This window comes from Dipodomys ordii, unplaced genomic scaffold (genome assembly GCF_000151885.1).
Source record: "Dipodomys ordii isolate 6190 unplaced genomic scaffold, Dord_2.0 Scaffold100, whole genome shotgun sequence".
Taxonomy (NCBI): Eukaryota; Metazoa; Chordata; class Mammalia; order Rodentia; family Heteromyidae; genus Dipodomys; species Dipodomys ordii.
The window spans coordinates 472,200-495,789 of NW_012267316.1; the positions used below are offsets into that span (position 1 = coordinate 472,200).

A 23,590-nucleotide genomic window follows, 5' to 3' on the forward strand; every position below is an offset into this window, starting at 1 on the left:
AGATTAAGCGTTGGAACTCGAACTCTCTTTTTGGTTGGAGAGAGCTGTGGCGTTTCCCTACTGCCCCGTCGCCATCTTGGTCCCCCCTCCTCCAACAGATATTCTAAGTGAAGCATTCACCTAGAATTTTGAGATGAGCAAATAGGAGTTTCCTGGCTGAAGCAGTCATGTGTATCTGACCATTAAAAATCAAACAGCCCAATCCAGGATCAGAATAATTACAGCCTGATTGTCACAAATTCTGGTCAACATTTACAGAAAAATAAAGCCAAAAGAAGTGTAGATGACAGTCTTTCTGATGGAAGCATAGAATTTCATTGTATATATATTTACCACATTTTCTTGACCCATTCATCTACTGAGGGGCATCTGGGTTGTAGCTATGTTAAATAACACTATGATAAACATAGTTGTGCTGGTAGCTTTAGTGTGGCCTTGTTTGTGGTCATTTGGGAAATGCCCAGAAGTGGGATGCTTGGTCATAGGGAAGCTCTATGAGGAACCTCCATACTGCTTTCCAGACTGGTTGAACAAGTTTACACTCCTACCAACAGTGTAGTAGGATTCTCTTTTGGCCACATTCCCTCCAGCATCTGTTATTAGATTTCTTGATTATAGCCATTCCAACTGGGGGGAGGTGGAATCTCAATGACACCAACCATTTGTAAAGAAATGGAAGGACTTGGGAAAAAAGTCGTATTAGGTGAAGTAAGTAAGAACCAAGAAAACATAGGTCCCATGGTCTCCCTTATTTATGTTAATATATATGTAGCATAATCTTAGTAGATGAATAGAATAGCTCAATAATTATGTACATATGACCATATAAGACGATGTTAAGCTAAACGAACTCCCACGACATGGACATAAGAGGTTTTTCTTTATTGTTGCTGCTCTCAATGTACTATGTGATTTCTTTTTTGTGTCTCCCCTCCCCTCCCCCACGATTTATTTCCTATTGTCACTGTGTTTGATTTTGGTATTATATATACATTTATCTGAACAAGGGAAGAGGAACAACAAAATGGTGAAACAAAGGGAGAACCAATGCAATACTCAAAAGACATGTTGGAAATGATCTGTACAACTTGCAGGGGAATTGGGGGGAAGGAAACGGGGAAGAGGGAGAAAAATGAAGGAAGGGGTAAGAAGTTGGACAATAAATGTAATCATTACCTTACTTATGTAACTGTAACCCCTCTGTACATCACTTTGACAATAAAATTTTTTTAAAAAGAAGTGGAGAAAACCTCTACCCTGGAGTCTTCGCTACCTTATTTGGTGAGTTGCAAAGAGTTAACTTATTAATTGGGAAGAGAGAACCTATTGTTTCTTTTTAAATGTCTTTTTATTTTTGTATGTAGATCTTTGGACATACCATGACTGTACTCTTCCCCTTCAGCTACACCTCTATGCTCTCTATGCTTTCATTCCTTTTCTTCTTCAGCAATACTAGTAGACTCAGGAATTACCACTTGAGCCATACATACCAATTGTGTTTTTTTAATGTTATTGTAAAGATTATGTACAGTGGGGTTACAATTACATGTCCAATGAGTACATTTCTTTTTGAATAGTGTAGCTTTTGGTTTTATTTTTTTTTCAAGGAGGGTCTGCATTTATAACTGGGCCAGCCTGGACAATAATTCTTCTATGTATGCTTCTCAAATAGCTGGGTAACACATGTGTACCAATGTGCCCTGCTTTTTATTACTTGAAATGGAGTCTCAAAAACTTTTACCTAGCTAGGTGTCAGCTGCTTACTCCTATAGTCCTAGCTACTAAGAAAACTGAGATCTGATGATCTGGGTTTAAAGATAACCCAGGCAGAAAAGCCCATGAGATTCTTATCTCTAATTACCCACTAAAGTTGTGGCTCAAGTAGTAGAGTGTCAGCTAAAGCACAGCACACAAGACCCTGAGTTCAAGCCCCCATTAGCTAGCAGACATACGAAAAAGAACTTTTTGCCCAAAATGGCCTTGAACCACATTCCTTCCAAATCTCTGCCTTTTAAGCAGCTACAATTAACAGGTGTGAGCCACTGAATTAGGTAATTGTCTTTTCTTTTTTTTTTTGTCGGTTGTGGGGCTTGAACTCCTGGCCTGGGTGCTGTCCCTCAGCTCTTCAGCTCAAGGCTAGCACTTCACCACTTGAGCCATAGAGCCACTTCTGGCTTTTTTCTGCTTATATGGTGCTGAGGAATCGAACCCAGGGCCTCATGCATGCAAGGCAAGCACTCTATCTGAGCCACCTTCCCAGCAGGTCAATGTCTTTTATTCCCTCATTCCATCTCTAAATAGCAGTTTGCATGGCAATGCATACAATGACATACTAAACACAAGAAATTTTCTGTACTGGGGCTATGTATTTAAACTCAAGAAATCCTGTTGAAGTCATGGCTGGGGAACTGACACCTGCAACCCCAACACTAAAAAATCTGAGGCAGAAAAATCTAAATTTGGAGTCCAATATGGGCCACATAAAGGAAGAAAGGAAGGAAAAAGGAAAGCAAATCATGCTGAGATGCAGTCTTATTCTGAATAGTAAATGATTTAAAAAGTGTAGTGGCTTTAAACATTACAGAAACAAATTGTTTTGCTATATAAATTCAAAGCATATTCCAGTGTATCACAGCCAAGGCTAAGCAAAGGTGTTTGAGGAAACAGTGTTGGGTTTTCCCCATCAGAATCAAAACAGAGATGACTTAAAACACCAGAAAACTGCAACAAATAAATGAAAGTGTATGAGAAAATCTTATCATTAAATCCAAAGAAAATATAAGTGAAAATTATCACAAAGTTATGAGATTAGTACTATGTAGGGTCCCAGTCAACCCTGATCACGTTTCTTCACTCCTGAGAGGATTTCCTTCCATAGTTGGGTCTTCATGACATTTCTAACTTGAGAGTCTTTGCAACACTTGAAAAACTAACGATGCTTAAACTGTTTTGTTGATGCAATTTCTTTCAACTCTTTTCAAACAATTACTTATCGTACTTTACTTAAAAAAAAACAGAATTCTCCAAGGTGAATGAGGATGAATATGGTCTATGTAGTATGAAATAGAATGTGTTCAAACTGTTTTAAAAAGGGGGAGCGGGATGGGAGAGAGTGATCGGAGTAAGGTTACCCCTTATATTTTCTATGCATGTTTAGAAATGTCCCAATGAAATTCCCCTTGCACAACCAATGGATGTTATTCACAATTTTAAAAATTTATTGTTTTATTTTTATTAGCATAATCTTACTCTTTATTTTTATTAGCATAATCTTACTTTTTATTTTTATTAGCATAATCTTACTCCGATCACTTTCTCCCATCCCATTCCCCCCTTTTAAAACAGTTTCAACACATTTCATGCATCTCAACCTCTGCTGATTCCCAAGCCAGAACTAAAACATTTCATATTCTTCTAAGCAGCTTCACTTGTTCTGCTGGAAATAATAAGCAAGAAAAGAAAGTATGTATTTGTCTTGCTAAGATAAGAACTTACGGAATTTACTTTCACAATGTTAAGAATTTTTAATGCTACATTTAAGTCTTACCAAGTAAGGAACTTACTTAACTAGTGATATATTTTTTTCATTACTGGAAAGTTTCTTTTATTCCTGTTGTTTTGTTATTTTTTATAATTATTTTTTATTGTTAAAATACTGTACAGAGGGCTTACAGTTTCATGGGTAAGATAATGAGTACATTTCTTATCAAGCATTGTAGCCTCCTCCTTTGTTTCCTCTTCCCATCCCTTCGTATCATTCCACCTACCAAAGTTGTAAAGTTCATTTTTTGACATAACGACTTGTACATCTCATTGTTGCAATGGGTCCTCCTGTATCTCTGTTTCAACGATTTGTTTTTTCCCTTCCCCTCCACATATACCAACCTCATATATAGTGAAAGCAGGGGTTATACCATGGGGGAGGGACATACAAAGCAACAAAGACATAATCTTATAAATATTTAACTAGTGATATTTAAATTAAAATACTCCGAATTCTTAGATTATTGACTTTAGCAGTGAATCTCCCTATTTTATCAGAAGTTCTCAAGTTGTATAACAGAAAAATTATAGCAATGACATTGAGGTTGTTTGAGGTGAGGGGTTGAGATAGTGTCTCTCTGTAACAAAACATTCGATATCCTCATCAAAAAAAATCCAGAATTTCTGAATAATCTTTATGCATCTTTCTGGGTACAATAATCTGACACTATGAAAACAAGACTCTCCTAAGCATTTAGCTCTACTAAATACCACTAGTTACTTCCTACAAAAAACCAAAAACACAATCAAGTATAAGCCAAGTGTGGTGCTTCATGCCTCTTAGCTACTTAAAACTTGGAAATCCAAGCCAGCTCAGCAAAAAGTCTCCAAGACCCCAGCATTGTATTGTGTGCCTGGCATTCCAGGTAAATGGAAAGCATAAAAAGGAGAACCTATTCCAAAAATAACCAAAGCAAGCTTAGAATTGGGTGTCTTATACCTGTAATCCTAGCTACTCAGGAGGCTAAGATCTGACAATAAAGATTCAAAGCTAACCGAAATAGTAAAGTCTATGACATTCTTATCCAATTAACCACCAGAAAACTGGAAATCGAGCTGTGGCTCACATGGTAGAGCACTAGCCTTGAGCAAAAGAGCTCAGGCACTGGGCCCAGGCCCTAAGTTCAAACCTCAAAAACAAAAATTCGACTAAATAGCCCCAAGTCTGATGTCAGTCTATGCTTAATACAAAACTATCAAGGTGCCTGCATCTAGGAGCTCAATATCCAGTGAGGATAGAGTGAGGAAAGTACACTAACTTCTTCCTAAATTCCTATTTCAATCAACAGGTCTTATGTCTCTTGGTTTTACAAATCATTTTCCAACTCATTGAATCCTGTATTTTCAGATTATTTGTACAAAGAGTATGAGCCTAATTCACACTCCAGTCACTTTAAAAAGCAACAGAAGACTAAATGGGTCAGAAGAACCCTAGAGCTGAATGGACTGGTTTTAAGGTAAAAACCTACTCTCAGCTAATCTCTCGTATGGTCACACCTCATAATCCAGAAATAAACATGACTCATCTATTCTACATATATTACTTTGAATGGTTTTTAGTTATTTCCATTGAAGCGTAAATATTTTCTACGACTAAGTGCAAATGAACTTTGTTTTCAAGACTTTGAAAACAATTTAAAAAGGAGAGTTTTTTCTGAATATTTTCTAGAATGACAGCATGGTTGAAGTGTGTGTGTGTGTGTGTGTGTGTGTGTGTGTGTGTGTGTGCGTGCTGCTCATCAAATAGCAACATACGGGCTAGAGGTGTCACTCAAAGGTATAGAAATGTTGTCTAGCATGCCTAATCCACTAGGTTTGATCTCCAGTATTGAACAAAAAAACAAAAAAAGGCAATATATTTTTAATCCAGGGCTCCACAGTCAATGTTTTTTTAATAGAAGTTAGAAGTTTTCTTACAGTTAAATTTTAAACTAATAGTGTTAAATATGTTATGTGTAAGTAATGTCCATAAATTGTATCTCATCACCATTCCAATGGCTATCATAAAACTGCAAAAAAGACACCACACTTTTCTCCCTCTCCTTCACTGCCCCCACCCACCACAGTTGGCCTCTTCTCTTGAATATCATAAATATATAATATTGATCTCCAAACAACAAAACCATGCTGCATATCCTCCCCACCTCAAGGATACTTGATTTTTCAAAGTTCTTCCCTCAGCCATCAAAATCTCAATTTCCTGCTATGTATAAAGCTAACAACAAACCTCTGATTAACACATATCAGAGTCAATAAGTCATAATAAGTCAATAAGTCATGCTTTATCTTTGGAAAGTTTCCTAATTTTTCTAATCCTAACCATAATTCAAGAGAACATTATTAGTAAAGTCAAAGCTACATCAATCTCACTGAAATACAAAAGGTATGATTAGCCACTGCCACCCTGCAGTGTGAGCCATGATGAAGACAATGTAGTTCTGTTTAAAAGGCTGCTTCTGCCGCATAAACAGTTTCAGCAACCTCACATGCTGCTTGTTCTATTATGATTTAATGACTCTGGCAAGTGAAGAGAGAGATCTTTCATGATTATCAAAAGCATGTAATTTGGAAAAAAGAAAAAAAAAGCACTAATTCACCAGTTTACTTAGTTAATAACATAGATATGTTCAGGAGAATTTCTCTACCTTGCAGCACATACTCCTATTTTTTCAAACAACTTTAATCTCTTTTGCCTTTACTTATCAGATGCAGCCCTTGTATCCTACAGAGGAGTTTAATTGACTGGCACAAATTATCTTTTTCAATCTGGAAACCACCTAGTTTCTCTGTACTAGTTAAAATAGAACATGGCATGGAGGAAGCCAAGTAGTAGTAATCTCCCAACTCCAAGTGTCTGGTGGTACATCTGCAGAGGACCCCTAGGAAATGAGAAGAGACTCAGCGAATCTTCCCCAGTGGCAATCAAAACACAGTTCCTGTTCCTGCCTGGCTTTATTCAGCATGGTATCCCCTGAGACCTAAGAGCTTCAAATATGTAGGAGGGGCTGTCCCAGCTACTCCTAGAGTGGTCCCCTTCCCAGATTTGACATGACATCTGGCTGGGTAAAGAGAGGCACTTTGGAAACAGTGCTCTTACCAACTTCACTGCTGCGGCCAGTACTGCCTATCACTCCAGATGGGGCTGCAGCTTTGGAAAAGTTTAAGGCTGCAGCATGTGTTATCACAAGCAGACACATTGAGCATACTGAGCTACTTCAACAAGAAGGACTTCTTCCAAGAGCAACAGCAAGTCAGTGAACCAATACTAGGGACATGAAAATATAAACCCTGTTTTACTCAGTGACCTGTTTAGCCGCAGTGTTATATTCTGTTAAATCAGGCACTGTTTATTCTAAGAGCTTGGGACCAAGCTGTGAGCCTGGCTGTCAAGATACACCTTCCTAATGAAGGGAGAAGTAAAATAGCAACAGGATGTTGTTGTTTTTTAAACAAATCTTAGTCTGGGATAATTAAATAAGGGGAAATAAAGGCACTGCCAAAAAGGACGGAAGGGCAGTTGATGGCTACTTTAGGAAAAGGCATACAAAGACCAAAGTAGAAACATGTATGGCAGAGTATTAAAAGAAACAAAACAAAAACAAAAAAACCTCCAGAAAGGCTTTATGTAAAAATAGGAGTATAAGGAACCTGAGGGAGTAGAAGGAACCTGAGGGAGTAGAAGGAACCTGAGGGAAGCGGAACTTGGCTGATTATGGTCAGGTAACTATGCAGACATGACTGACTCTCACACCACACATTGCTCTGTACATTCTTAAGCCATTTTGCCAATCCTCAAATTACTTCAGAAACAATGCAGGAATAAATCATGAGATGACTCAGATGCTAGGTTATCAAACAGTCAGAAATCTGCAGAAATTTTAGCAGTCACAAGTCCCAACAAAAGTCTCTAGTTATAATCTAAAAATTATTTCATAAAGGCTTCTTTCTGATCTTCAATGAAGATGGAAGGTGATCACTCAAAGCACCTTCAAAATTCTCAATATAACTAGACATTCTGTTAATCTAGAGAATACCACATACTTTGTCTCCATTCTCTTGAAACTCATTATAGATTGAAATGTGCCCTCCCAAAAAAGTAAGTGAGACCTTATTTGGAAAAAGAACTTTTACAGGCAACCATGTTAAAATGAAGTTAAGGTAGGCCCTAAGCCAATATAATGGAAGTCTTCATAAATAGGGGGAAATCTGGATCAAGAAACACACACACACACACACAGACACACACACACACACACACACACACACGAAGATGAAGGCAGAAATCAGGGGTAATGTCATCTATAAGCCATGGAACCCCAAATACTGAAGATCAATTTACCAGAAGGTACAGAGGTATGCAGCACTCCTGCTTAAGCTCCTAGTCTCTAGAATGCTAGCACAGTAACATGGTGTGGTTTAAGCCACTCAGTCTTCAATACTTTATTACTACAGCCCTAGCAAGGTAACATACACATGAACCATACAATAAAGAAATACAAAAGGGTAATTCAAAAGGACAATGGAAATGGATAGATGAGATGACAGGAAATGAAAAGGTCAAATTTTTGGAAGAAGAAAAATGGAAGGAGGACCAGGTAATAAAGTAAGTGGGTAAAACAAAACCCAACTAGTAAACCAGGTATGGTGGCAAATAAGGCTAAGGTGAGAGGATCATTTGATCTTACAAATTTGATACCATCCTAGACAACACAATGTGATCCATTTCAAAACAAGCAATGGCAACAACAGGAAACACCAACTCCAAATTTGTTGGGTCATGTTAAAGGAACACAGGAACAAGATGAAAGCACTTTCAGTGGCTACAACTAGAATGATTTGGACAACATAGCATAATATAACATGGTTATAATCACTGTATAAAATAAACACCCTTGAGTCTATTTTAGTATAAAGTTTACTAGATGAACTTATAAATTTCTTGTGTGAAATTCCACCCTCAAATACGGGAAGACTTAACAACTGAATGTGATGTGGTGGTAATCTGGACAGGAGTCTGAGATAGAAAAAGAACATTAGGTAAAAACAAGGGAAATCTAGTTAGACTATTTAGGCTATGGACCTTGGTTACAAATAATATACTAATATGGCTCATTAACTGACAAATAGGGCAAATTCATGTAACATGTTAACAATGGAAGCTCAGGTGCATGCTACATGGGAACTTTATATGATATTTTTCTGCAAAACAAACTATTTTTAAAATATTAAAAGTAATATAATGAACAGAAGAGTGATAACTGACTTACAAATCAAGATAGAGTAGGCACAGGAAAAATCATCAACAGGAAACAAGATGAATCACTTTCCAGAAATCTAAGAAGGTCTTAAGAACTACTCACCCTTACTCCTCTGCTTCCAGATCATTGGCTACTTACAGTAGAATACTAAGCAGGTTCCTCTCTCAGGAATACATCATGGGGATTAGGGAAAGGATCTATAAATACTGATACTGGAATCCCCTTTCTGATTGCCCATTGTGAAAGTCACCCTACACTAAGTCCAGCTCACGTGCAGAGCAGTTCCAATTGGCTGGAACTTTTACAAACAGCCAACAAATACCACACATCTGAGGAGGGATTACTATAAGAGACTAATTAAAACAAATAAGCCATTTGTTGGAATGAATAAGCAATGCAAATAAGTTTCACAAACACCATAATATTGTCAGATGCAAGAGAAAACACTGAATCCGAAAATTGCAATAGAACACTAATAAAAACGAACATTTGGGAATAGAGGTCTTAGAAATTAAAATGTAATAGTAAAATTTAAATGTCTTTATAGAAGGCTTAGAAACCCTGTATGTCTAACAAAGATAAAGGAGGCAACAAATATCAAAGTTATCAGTCCAAGAGTCCCAAGCCCCAAGTATCTGATTCTTAGGGTTTTAGAAAGCAGAAACAGAAACAAAAGAAGAAAGGATATCAAACAAGTCATACAAGAATATTTCCCAGAGTCAGATATACATGGTTTTCCAAATTGAAAGTTCCCACTGAAAGCCCTGCTCCAGACACCTGTCCACCCGGGTGGTCCTTACAGTAATCACAACATAAAAAATGATCTATAGAGCTTCTGTAACAGCAATGGCTTGAGAAATGCCACATACACATGGCTTTACCAAGTAGGACACATACAATACTCTCAATCAGAGATACAGCACTAGGTGCCAGCCCCTTCTTCAACTTCATAAGGATACACAGCAGTTGATCCTACACATGGGGAGAAGCCTCACCAAGCCAGAGGAGCACCTATATTCTAAGTGTTTTTATGCCCTCTAGCCTGCAGTTTCTGGTGACATACTTACCTATTAGCCAGGTACAAAGAACAAAACAAGACCAAGAATGAAGGTTTACTGTAAAGCCAGGTAAGGAAGGAATTTCCTTCATGTTCCATTTGTCCCTGACCTTGTCTTGTCCAAAGACAGGATAGCAAATCACAAACCAACATACTTCATCAACAGAAGATACTATTTCTTTTTTTTTTGGTCCGGTTGTGGGGCTTGAACTCTGGGCTGGGGACTGTCTATGAGATCTTCAGCTCAAGGTGAGCACGCTATCACTTGAGTCATACCGTCTCTTCTAGTTTTCTGGTGGTTAATTGGAGATAAAGAGTCTCACAGACTTTTCTGCCTGAGCTGGCTTTGAACCACAATCCTCAGATCTCAGCCTCCTGAGTAGCTGGGATTATAGGCATGAGCCACCGGTGCCTGCTAAGAGATACTTTTAAATGAGATACAGTATAGGTGCTACAAAAATGTGAGAGGAAAGGATATAATGGAGAAAAAAATAAAAAGGGCTTGGCACTTTAACCAAAAACAATTCAAAATTCTAAGAAAAAACTTTCTATCTTAGCAGTCTGTAGGTAACCTATCAATGGCGTATAAAGTTAAAATAGTGAAAAATCTAAGACCTGTAATATCTTAAGGAATTTATGTTCTATGAGTCTTTTCTGGAAAAGCTGCAGGAATAGCCCTCTATAAAGAAGGAGAACAGTGAGAGGAAGGAAGAACCCAGACCTAGGGCAAGGCTCCAACACAAGAGAAATGACTAATATTCAGGACAAGGTAAGGATTGTATTCAGAAAAATGAGAGCTTGCTGGGCACTGGCGGCTCATGCCTGTATTCCTAGCTACTTAGGAGGCTGAGATCTGAGCATTATGCTTCCAAGCCAGCCTGGGCAGGAAAATTGTGAGACTCTTATCTCCAATTAAGCACAAGAAAACCGGAAGTGGAGCAGTGGCTCAAAGTGGTAAAGTGCTAGACTTAAGTGAAAAAACTACACCCAGGCTGAGTTCAAGCCCTATGACTGACCCTCCTGCCCCCTTGCAAAAGGAAAAAAAAAAAAAGGGAGCTAGAATTTTCATACTCTAAAATGAAAGCCAACAGCTGTTGACAAGAGAAAATGAAATTTTGTAGTAAGGAAATAAAATCACTAAACATGCTTAGTTTTGAACAATAGTCAAAATATAAACTGAAAACTTGGGGAAGTAAAATATTATAATTACATTAGGTTACTAAAAGAAAATGTATGTCACATGAGGATTATGAAAAAGATGAGTCCTATCCTGCCTAGTGGAATATCTGCAAAGAATGTTTAAAATGGAATGGCATGGAAACTAAAACCCCAAGAGCCTGTACTACTCAGGAATCTGAGCTCTTAAGACCATAGTTGGAATCTAGCCTAGGCAAACACGAGACTCTTACCTTCAATTAATCAGCCAATGGCTAAGAGGTGGGGTGTGGCTCAAATGGCAGAGTAGCATTAGCCTTGAACACAAAAACTAAAAGGCCTAAGGCCCTGAGTTCAATTCCCAGTAGTGCACAAAAACAGGCAAAACTCACAAGAAACAGGCAAAATAAGAACGTTTTTCCTAGAACATGGTAGTTGGTAGTAAGGAAGACTAGTAATGGTCACTTTAAACCTCAATATTATCTAAACATTTCAACTACACAAACAATATATTTCACTTTTTTCCCCCCTGGTTGGTCATGAGGCTTGAACTCTTGGCCTGGGCACTCTTTCTGAGCTTTTTCATGGAAGGGTAGCTCTCTACCATTTTGAGCCACAGTGCAATTTTGGTTTTCTGGTGGTTAATTATTAGGAGATAAGAGTCTCAAAATGTTCCTACTCAGGTTGGCTTTGAACCATGATCCTCAGATCTTAGCCTCCTGAGTAGCTAGGATTACAGGCATGAGCCACTGGCGCCCAGCTATATTTCACAATTTTAAAGATGAAAAGCTATTATGTGATACTGCTTTATGAAAAACAATCATTGACAAGAATAAAAATTATTAGAAGAAAGAAAGAATACTCAGCATTAGCATCTGTGGTCCATTTGAGCTTTAGGTTATGTTTCATTTTCAGATGAATGAACCAGGAAATTAAACACAGCAAAGTTCCTGTTAAGTTAGGAATGCCTGTAAACCTAGCTACTCAGGAGGCTGAGATCTGAGGATCACAGTTTAAAGCCAGTCCAGGCACAAAAGTCTGGGAGATTATTATTTCCAAATAACCAGTAAAAAGCTGCAAGTACAGCTGTGGCTCAAGTGGTAGAGTTCCAGCTTTGTCAGGATTTTATCCAGTTCATTCACCTGGGACAGTGAACATGTTAACACAAAAAAGCCCTTTTCCATTTCATGGGATAGGACACCAGTGAAAAAATTAGCCAACATTCAGAAAGACCACATTCAGAAGACTCAATCTGCCACCATAATAACACAGGAATATTAGTATATTTTATTTTATTTTATTTTGGGTCCGGTCATGGGGCCTGAACTCTGAGCCTGGGCACTGTCTCTCAGCTCTTTAGCTCAAGGCTAGCACTCTACCACTTGAGCCACAGTGCCACTTCCGGCTTTTTTTTTTTTTTTGCTTATGTGGTGCTGAGGAATCGAACCCAGGGCCTCATGCATGCAAGGCAAGGGCTCTACCACTGAGCCACCTTCCCAGCCCTATTAGTATATTTTAGTGAAGAAAATAAAACTTAGATGAATGGCAACTCCTTTGTACAACTAAAGATAAAAATGCAATTTAAGAAACTTCGAGTACTTCTGTAATCTAACATATCTGGCACCCATTTATGAAAATCAGTTTGTAGAGAAATGTTAGAGGCTTTATGAACTTATTATAACATTCTTTTTCTTTTAGTTATGTACTTACCTGCATTGTACTAGATACAAAGACTGATTAAATGATGGCAAAGATCACAAGATGTTTAGAAACACATGTAGTACATATAAAATTGTTAACTTTGACCCTATGACAAAATACATTAATAGGTCAAGAAGAAAATTTTGTCAATTGTGGGGCTTGAACTCAGGGCCTGACCTATTTTGCTCAAAGATAGCACTCTACCACTTTGAGCCACCTCCAGTTTTTGATTGGTTACTTAGAGATAAGAGTCTCATGGGGACTTTTCTTCCTGGGCTGACATCGAACTGTGATCCTCAGATCTCAGCCTCCAGAGTAGCTAAGATTCGTGTAAGCAACCGGCTTCCAGCCAAGGAAGAGAATTTAAGCAAGCACACAAAATGGTTTAATATATATATATATATATATACATATATATACATATATATATACATATATATATGTATATATATATATATATATATAAATCAACTAAATATATTCTCACACTAAACATAGAAACAGAGGCTATCTCCAATACATTTTTTTTGCTTTCTCATTTTCAATCATTTGGTGTTTTCTTCCCAATCCCTCTTCCATTTTGAAACTACTTAACATAAAAGGAGACACTACTTCCGAGCAAGAAAGCTGTATAATTCACCTTTTACCCATGCCCTATAATTGAACTCTTGATATCTCTGGTTTCCCTGGAGCTCCAGCCTTCTGCTGACCTCTGGACCTCTGGGTAATTACAGATCAACATATGTCCTCCCTTAATCCCCAGAGTCAAGTATTGTCATCCCCATTACAAAAGAGGAAACAACTGAATAAACTAAGTATCAAAAGTATATTCATACCTATGCTGATGGCTCCTGCCTGTAACCCTAGCTACTCAGGAGGCTGAGATCTAAAGATCTTGGTTTCAAGTCAGCCAGGGCAGGAAACTCCATGAGACTCTTATCTCCAATAAACTACTTGGCACCATGGCTCAAGTAGAGCACTCGCCTTGAGAGAAGAAGCTCAGGGGCAGCCCCAGGCCTGTAGTTCAAGCACTAGGACCAGAAAAAAAAAAGTATATTCACACATTAACAGAATGTCAAGAAGAATCACATAATCATCTCAATAGATGCAGAAAAGGGTTTTGACCAAATTCAACATCCTTTTATGATAAAAGCTCTGGATAAGCTAGGAATAAAAGGAAAATACCTCAACATAATAAAGGCTATCTATGACAAACCTACAGCCAACATCATACTCAGTGGTGAAACACAAGCTATTTCCTCTAAAATCAGGAACAAGACAATATAATACTGGACTTCCTAGCCTGAGTAATAAGGCTAGTGAAAGATATTAAAGAGAGCCTAGCTACTCAGGAGGCTGAGAGCTGAGGATCTGAGGATCACGATGCAAAGCCAGCCCAGGCAGGAAAGTCTACAAGACGTTTTTTGTGTGTGAAAATATTGTACAGAGGGGTTACAATTACACGAGCAAGGTAATGAGTACATTTCTTATCAAGCATTGTTGCCTCCTCCTTTGTTTCCCCTTCCCATCCCTTCCCGTCTCCCCACTCCTCCCCCAAAGTTATAAAGCTGATTTTTCGACATAACGACTTGTATATCTCATTGTTGCAATGGGTCCACCTGTATCCCTATTTAAACAATTTGTTTTTTTCTGCAAGACTCTTATCTCCAATTAACCACCTGAATGCTGGAAGTGCAATGTGGCTCAAGTGGTAGAACTCTTGCCTTGAGCTGAAGAGCTCAGTGACAGCGCCCAGGCCCAGAGTTCAAGCCCCACAACCAACAAAAAAAAAAAAAGAAAGAAAGAAAGAAAAAAAAAAGAAAGACATTAAAGGGAACTGAACAGGGTAAAAAAGAACTCAAACTATCCCTATTTGCAGATAATATTCTCTTATATCTAAAAGACCCTAGAGACTCTACCCCTAAGCTTAGTAAAGCTGATTGATAACTTTGGAAAAGTAGCAAGGCACAAACCCCACAAAAATCAGTAGCTTTTCTGTATACCAACAATGTGCAGACAGAAGGAAATCAGGAAAACAATTCCATTTGCAACAGTCTCCCAAAACATAAAATATCCAGAAATAAATCTAATCAAGTATAATTTCAGGAGGGGAAGAGAAAAAACAAAACGTTTGAATAGGGATACAGGTTGACCCATTGTAACAATGAGATGTACAAGACACTTTTGAAAAACAAACTTTACAATTTAGTGTAGTTGAGTAGGTAGAAATGGGAGGGAAGGGATGGTAGGGGAAAAATAAAGGAGGCAGCAACAATGCTTGATAAGAAATGAACTCATTACCTTGCTCATGTAACTGTAACCCCTCGGTACAGTATTTTCACAATAAAAAACATTAAAAAAAAAAAAGAAAGAAAGTGAAGGACCAATATAGCAAAACCTACAAAAATCTGAAGAAGTCAAAGAAGACAGCATGAAGTACAAAGCCCTCCCATGTTCATGCCTCAGCAAAATTAGTATTGCAAAAATGGCCATACTGCCAAAGGCAATTTATAAAACCCATCAAAACTCTGATGTCATTCTTTACTAAGAGAGGGGAAACAATCCCAAAATCCATAGGGAGTCACAAAACACCCCTAATAGCCAAAGCAAACCTAGTAGGAGGAGGGGAGAGCAAAGAAAACAATGCTGGAGGTAACACAATTTCAGACCTCAAACTTTACTACTAAGCTCTAACACAAAAACAGCTTGGTATAGGCATAAAAATAGTCTGAAGACCAGTGGAATAGACTGGAAGACCCATAAATAAAACCATATTCTTATAGTCATCTGATATTTGACAAGGAAGCCAAAAATCTATGTTAAAAAAGACACACCTCTTCAACAAATGATGCTGGAAAAAGTGTGCATCCATATGTAGAAGACTAGATGTCTCCTCACGCTAAAATGAATTCAATGTGATCAAAGATCTCAATGTCAGACCTGAAACCTTGAAATTACTACAGGAAGAAGTAGGAGAGACATTAGAACATAGGCAGAAACTTTCTGAATAGAGTTCCAGGGACTCAGTAAATTAGAGACTCGACAAATGGTATTGCATCAAACTGAAGTCTCTTGCACAGCAAAGTTAAAAACAAAAACGAAAACAGCCAACAAATTGGGAGATTGTTACTGGTTATATATCTGACAAGAGTCTAGTATCCAGAATATGCAAGGAGCTCAAGAAACCAACACTCCCCACGAGTCAATAACCCACTTAATAAATGGGCAAAGGAGCTAAATAGAGACTTCTTAAAAGCAGCAAGAATGGCCAATAAACACGAGGAAATGCTCAACATGCCTGGCCATAAAGAAAACACAAGTCAAAACAACAGTGAGATTCTGTCTCACTCCAATAAGAATACTAACAACAACAAATGCTGGTGGGGATTAAGGGAAAAATTAATTCTGTTGATGAGAATGTAAACTAGTGAAACCACTCTGGAGTTTGATGATTCCTCAAAAAAAAACTAAACAGAACTCCCCTATGATCTAGTAATAACCACTTTTGGGCATCTACCCAAAATATTACAAGTCAGGATATAGTAAAGACACTTATCCAAGTTCATTACTGTACTATTCACAATAGCCAAGTTATGGAAATAGCCCAGATGCCCTACAACAGATAAGTGGATCAAGAAAATATGGTACACATACATAATGGAATTGTACTCATCTATAAGAATAAGTTATTTGAAGGGAAATGAACAGACCTAGAAAACATTGTCAGACTCAGATACAAATGGCATATGTGTTCTCTCACTTGTGGAAGCTAGATCTAAAATACAATCATACATGATAACATATACAGGACCTTAAGCATATAGACACAAATGGACTAAAGGATAGTATATTTAAAAGAGAAGTCAAAAGGCATAACTCCTATGAACAACTAATGAACTGTTTAACAAAATGGATACCAGAAAGCAGCAACATGTTTGGGGGAAGAACAAAGGGCAGGGTACATAATGGAGGAAGGGTGCATAAATACACTCATTCTATTCAATGTACATTATGTATAAAATGAACTACTTGAGAGTAGGGACAAGAAGGGGAAAAATGGGGACAAATGATGGAAGGATAACATTGATCAAGATGCATTGTGTTCATAATCTGACTTACTGGAATTGTAACCTCTTTGTATAATTACTTAATAATAATAAATAAATAAAATCAAGTTAAAAAAAGTATATCCATCAAAACCATGGTGAAGCCTCGCCATACAATTACAACAAACTTAAAAAATGTTAGAATGAGTGATAAGAAAGTAAGCTGGTACCACTCACTGTCTAGTGTGGGTACCAGAAGGAGGGTAGAGCGCTAAATGGGGGTGAGGAATGAAGGAGGATGGATATGGCCCTCCTTAATTTATATGCATGTATGAAGACAGAGCAATATAACCTGTTGAAAATAATTTGGGAAGGGGGAGTGAGATAGGGAAGAGGAAGGAAGTGTGACTGACATACTATATGCATGTGTGGAAATGTTACAAAGGAATCCCCTTGTACAACTAATGGACTTTTTTTAAAAAAGGACATTTATTAATTTGTTGGGTACTGATAGCTCATGCCTATAATCCCAGGTACTTCAGAGGACTGAAGTTCCATTCTAGCTTTGCAACAAAAGTTCATCGATATTAACAGCAAAAAGTTATGCTGGAGGTATGACTCAAGTGGTAGTATCAGCCAGCCATGAGCAATCAGACAACTAAGCTAAAAGTCCTGAGTTCAAATTCTGGTACCACCTCAAAAAAACTACACTCATAAATCTGGAAGTCCTAAAGGCCTGAATATATTTGTACAAATAAAGGTTTTTAAGTTATTCATTTAATCAGTAAGTAAAACTCCATTACAGGCAAGTATACAGATACAGTAATTGGCGAGTCAAATGATCTAGTGAAAAAAAGGTCACTAGTTCCAAAGGCAAATCTGAAAAAAATAAATAAAGGCCTGTTCAGAAAAGTCTGATAGTCAACTGCACTGGTGGCTTTTGCTAGCTACACAATATGATAGAATAAAGATTTCTGAACAGAGAACAGGCTGGGAGCCCCATCCAACTCTGACATTGCTTATCTTTGTGCCAGTCCTGGATTAAGGTACATATCTACTCAAATCAGAAACCTACTCAAATCCCTACCAGGGACATTATGATGGATACTGACAGATAATGTCTCAAATAATCAAATTTCTTCTGCCCATTTCTTACTTCCAATACTCTTAGGCTAAGTCTGGGAGCAATATTTAGCTTGAGTTCAGAGGCCATGTTGTATGAAAAATTTAGCTTTTAGATACTTGATCCAGTCTAGGCCTAATGACAAGCTCATACAGTGAAAGGTAGACAGAGGAACATCAGATTCATAGTGTTCAACTGGTCCCAGAGTCAGCACCAAGTGTTTGAGGTGGGGACCAATCTCCTTCACTGTTTTCCTGGCTGGTTTTCTCTCTCTAGCACAATTGGCCTTGCATACATAAATGATCAAAGAAACCCAAGGCTCCTATTAAGTAGCTGCTATTCCTCTATTACCAGTTTATAGATGCTGACATTAAAGATAGTTTGTTCAGTTCTACCTAAGTAAAAAAAAAAACAACCTTAATGTTGATTTGGGGAATGTCAAATAAATGCATCAGAACTGTACATTCTTTGGGCACTGAGGTGAAGAGCAACAGAAGGAGATTACTGCCATGTGGCTGGGTAGCCTTTTTTAAATCCCTCTTAGTTTTAGCATCCTCACCTAGAAATAGGGCTATTATAGAGGTGTTGTGACAATATAAAGCACTTAGCACAGTGCTTAGCCCAAAGAAGGCATTCAATCACGTAACTACAGTAATGATGACAATCTTTTACGAACATTAAAAAGTTCCTAGAGAAATGTTGAGTGTTCCTAAATAGTAGGCAGCAGCACCATTTGGTGGACTAAGAATCCAAAATTCCAAATTTCTATCGTTCAAGCAATGTTAGGTAGGTAAGTTATTCTAAACTAGGTGAGCCACTTGGAAAATTCCATAACTAAAGATGAATCCTTTCCTCTAAGCCTTTAGTACACATTTTAAACAAGAGAGCTTTTTGTTTAACATTTCTGTCTTATTTCTGTAGAGTTCATATAATTAGCTATTCTGGCTATAATGTCAAATATATCTACCTATATGTCATCTAAAATAAATGGTAAGAGATTTTTAAGACATTTAATATGTGGGTAGATATTTTGGAATGTTTGCAAAACAACAACAAAGGTTAACCCTTGTCATGCTAAAATAAAAAGTATATACCCTACGATGTTTCACTAAGCCCAAACATTCCTAGACTTAGGCTAACTTTTAAGAAAGCAAGTCTCTGTACAAGGACACGTTTACAGACTCAATCTGTAGGAAAAACATCCTAATTGAAGAAGAGCTAATTCCGAGCTTTTGATTCATGTTAATTATCCAACTGTCTTACTGGTACATAGGCGCTAACAATTTAAAATAATTAGAGAGGCCCTTGTTTGCTGCTATCCCAAGCTGACAGGATAGCACAGAAAGCTCCCCTCAGTGTTCCCACTTAGGACACTGTGTGCCCTGTGCCCTGGCAGAGGGCAAGCTGTGCACTCTGGCTTTCCTCTTGGCTGAGGGCTGGAGCAGACCACTGTTGTATGGCCCAGAAAGGATGATGCTTGCACAACTCACTTCCCTGTGTACCCTGGAACTGTTCTGAAGTACACCACACACTGTGACCCCCTCAGGTTGTAGTGGTGGAGATCCCACCAGGCCCACTTAAGAGTAGAACAAGAAAGGGAAGCCAAAAGCTTGTGCACAGATATGCCATGGTGTGGGAAAAAGCATTAGTTCCCTCTCACCCTGTCCCACTTCTGCCAGGCACAAACGTTCAAATGCACAAACACATTCACACCAAATACAGTCTCTGCCCATCCAGTGGGGCTCTTGTTCTTCTGCCTTGAAAGCCTTATACTATGCAGGTGCAGGTCAGAGGGCTGGAAAAGCCTCTGGGATTTGGTGCAAGAAGGACCTCAAATATTGGCTAGACTGTCAGGCATTAGGCAGTGTCTTTCTCAGAGTTTGGTCATAAAGGACAGACTTTTCCCACATAGAAGATGCAGAAGCAGTGTACAGTCTTTTGGGTCACAGGATCCTCCTCCTTGCCCTGGGCAGCTTGCCTACTTCTCCTTTTGAATGCTTCTCACTACCTTCAAGGCCAGTAGGTGCACAGCCTTGGCACAAGCAGAGCTTTCCCTCAAGGCTATGTGGCAGACAGTTGGCCAGGGCAGCTCAATCTCCCCTCTTCCCATCTTGTCTAGGAAATTCTATATTCTAACCAGGAAAAATGTACATGATAGCCTAGACAATGAATAAATACCTCAAACTTCCTCGTGCAGGAGAAAAAATTATAATCAAGTTATCTGATGACTCTATACTGAATATGAAGATTTTTTTTTAAAGATCATGTTTTGGAAGCTACCTTTCCCCACAATCTATACACACAGTTTTCTAATTCATTTATGTAATTTCTCAAATTATATATGTGGCCTAAATAATCTAACTAGAATTCTATACGATCCCTCTTTTAACAGTCACATAAACTATCTTAGTTTGTACAAAGGTAAATGGAGGTAGGAAAAGATGACAAAGGAAAGGTTTCACTAGGTTTTCTTTCTCATCTCTTAATAAGAATAATTTTAACATCAACCTAAACTGACAAAGAACATCATTGAAATTTATTATGCAAAGGCTTCAAGGAGAAAAGACTTTAAACTGTAGTCAATGAGCCAAATCAGAAAAAAAAAGTTTCTCATCATTTTAACCCTAAAATGAATGTTAAGGGCCTTCCTTATCTTGCTTGCACAGTTCCTCTCCTAACTTTGTTATTGTTTAGTTTTGAGACCAGGCTTGGATAGGTAGCCCAGGCTGGCTTTGAACTCAACCATCAGACAGGAGGGCCTAGCTTCCTGCTGCAAATCAAGAGCTGGGTCTCAAGGGGAGAAAGAATAAAGTGGCCTGGACACCAACCTATCACTTGAGGGTTACATTGCTGACACCTGGGAAATGAAGTTACTTGGCCACTTCATCTGAACCCCAGGAGTAACTTTCCCTCATGTTTGTCTTGAAAAGTATAGGACCTCACACATGCAAAATGTTTACTGTAATAAACATGTTGCTGGGCTGGGTGGCTCAGTGGTAGAGAGCTTGCTTTGCACACATGAGGCCCTGAGTTCGATTCCTCAGCACCACATAAGCAGAAAAAAAAAGCCGGAAGTGGCACTGTGGCTCTAGTGGTAGAGCGCTAGCCTTGAGCTGAAGAGCTGAGGGACAGCGCCCAGGCCCAGAGTTCAGGCCCACAACCAGAGCCACCCACCCCCAAAATAAACATGTTACTGACAAAGAATTGAATGGTCGGGGTAGAAATATGGCTTAGTGGCACAGTGCTTGCCTGACAGGCATGAGGCCATGGATTGGATTCCTCAGTACCACATAAACCAAAAATAATAATAAAATAAAATTAAAAAAAAAACAAAGGTGGAAGAGGTAGAGCTAAAAATGGTTTCCTTTTAGCAAAGCCACCAAGACAACTTCTCATTCAAATACCTAATTACCAAGTCATCACCATAATATTACCATTGTAGCCTAAAATAAGTGTCTTCAAGCTCTCGCAAGGTTTAACACACCATTTATATGTGTTCTGTCAATTGCAGACCTTGCCTACCAACCTGTCAGTTGTTTCATTATGAAAAAGGCAAATGATAGCTCAGAAGGCCCTGGGGTTCAGCCAGCAGTATAATAACTTCCTTAGCAATGAAGGAAATTAGAAACAGCTAAGAACAGATTTTTAAAATAAAGGTTCCAAACCACTGCTTACCAACTGACAGGGCAGATCAACCCACACATACAAAACACAGCAACAGTTTCTGAGGTCAGAGCAAAAAGGAAATGATTTAAAGATAGACTCAAGTCAGACTTAAACAGAAATCCTGAATGAGGCTGCTTATAATCTACCTTGAGTTATTGTTCCACTTTGTTATGCATGCAAAGCAGCACAGAAAATAGCTGTTTACATAAAGAACCAAACAATATTTAAACTAAATATTGATATTTCAGTACTGAAAACCCCCACTTAATGTTCATTTGCCAAAGTTAACCTCTAACCACCTCCAATGTGTGGCACCACCAAGACTATCCACTCAAGACTCACCACTCAGGAAAATTCGGTGAATTCATTTAGGAATCCCCACCAACTCCCACAAAAGGACAAACTGCCTGCTACTTCATAGTTTAACTCAACAAAGGTCTCAGCTTGGTCCTAAGCAGTTTGGAAAGTGTTGCCTTCAGGGAGTCTGAGCCCAGAGCAAGGACAGTTCAGTCAGTAAACCAAAAATTACTACTTCATAGTTTAACTCAACAAAGTTCTCAGCTTGGTCCTAAGCAGTTTGGGAAGTGTTGCCTTCAGGGAGTCTGAGCCCAGAGCAAGGACAGTTCAGTCAGTAAACCAAAAATTACAATGCAGGAGTGATGAGCACTGCCGTTGCTACAAGAAGGTAGCAATAAAGCAAGCACTGCCCCAGCTGACCCTATTATTTGCTTAACAGTACTTCATTATAGTGCTCAAGGGTTTTCAAATGCTCCCATTTCCAGATCCTCTTATACATAATGCTTCTCTGTTGATTAAAAAATAGAAGAACTCTGTTGTTTCATTTCTAGTGTTTTACATTTATACCTACTAACACTTAAGCAAGGATATTTCGGCTCGTGGTACCACATTTGATTACACATTTAAGTGGAGGAAAGAAGCCACCCACTCTTGTAATCAGCTTTGTTTTGTGCCCGAAGGGCAGCCACTTCAGGTCAAACCTAGCCAAAGTTAGGAAGTTCAGTGGAAGGGCCAGCTACAGGAGGATTGTCACCTGGCTCCACCGTCTGCACCTGGTGGCCAGCTCCATTTCCCCCCCCACACACACACCCCTATCATCACCTGCCACACTTTTCATTCCTCAGCCACTGCAAACCATCAACCAACCTCAGGTCTTCAACACGTGAACCCTTAAGGGGTTAATGTAACTGGCAAAAATTCCAAAAATGGATTTCAAAATTGACTGTGTATCGGCAGAGCATTATAAACTAGCGGGGGGGGGGGTGTATGTCCTAATAAATCTTAGCCCTTAACCAGCATCCTTAACATAGAGCAAACGAACTTTAGCAGGGTCAGGCTAGCCAGCAAAGCAAGAAACTCATTTTCAATAACTGGGAGGGGGGTTGTGAGCCTTAAAATTTGCATTAAAAATTAGTCCGGCTGCTGGCTCAGTCATCCTTGGGCGCCTCTCCAAGTATTCAGCCCTCTAGCACTTTCCGAAAGGAAGGGTGATCTCCCTGGCCCCATTTGGCATAATTGTGTCGCCTAAAGGCCATCCCAAATTTGAATGAAAATAATCTCCGTCCGTCGGTTCAGGTGATCCGCGGCATTAAACGCCCACACGCACAGAGCACACGCGCACACACATACACACACACACACGCACACACGCTCAAGAAGCCCCTGGGTACAACTGTCTCAACCAAGCGGATACCCATTAAGACTGGCCGGAGGGGCCGGAGGGACCGGGGGCCGGGGCAGAGTGAACGACTGACACTTGAACCCGGGCCACGGCCTCGGGGAGCGACGGCGGCGGTGGGCAAACGACCGACCCCCGAGAAACACCCGCAACTCGCCGGCCCGGGTCTCTCCGGATCACGTGCCCGTCGCCCGGTCCCTCCGGCCTCCCCGCCGGAGCCGGCTCGGGGAAACCATCACGCCCCGGAGGCGGCCGTGGCCCCGGGGGCTCTCCCGGATCCTCAGCCCCCCTTCCCTCACCCCCGCGGCGTCCGTCCTGCGGCGGCGGCCGGGGCCGCGTCTACGT

General features: G+C 39.3%; 1 protein-coding gene across 2 annotated transcripts in view; it reads right to left on the reverse strand.

Moving 5' to 3' along the window:
- Positions 1-23,590, reverse strand: part of Lpin2 (lipin 2) — a 104,709-nt gene that overhangs the window by 73,123 nt on the left and 7,996 nt on the right. The window lies entirely within an intron of this gene.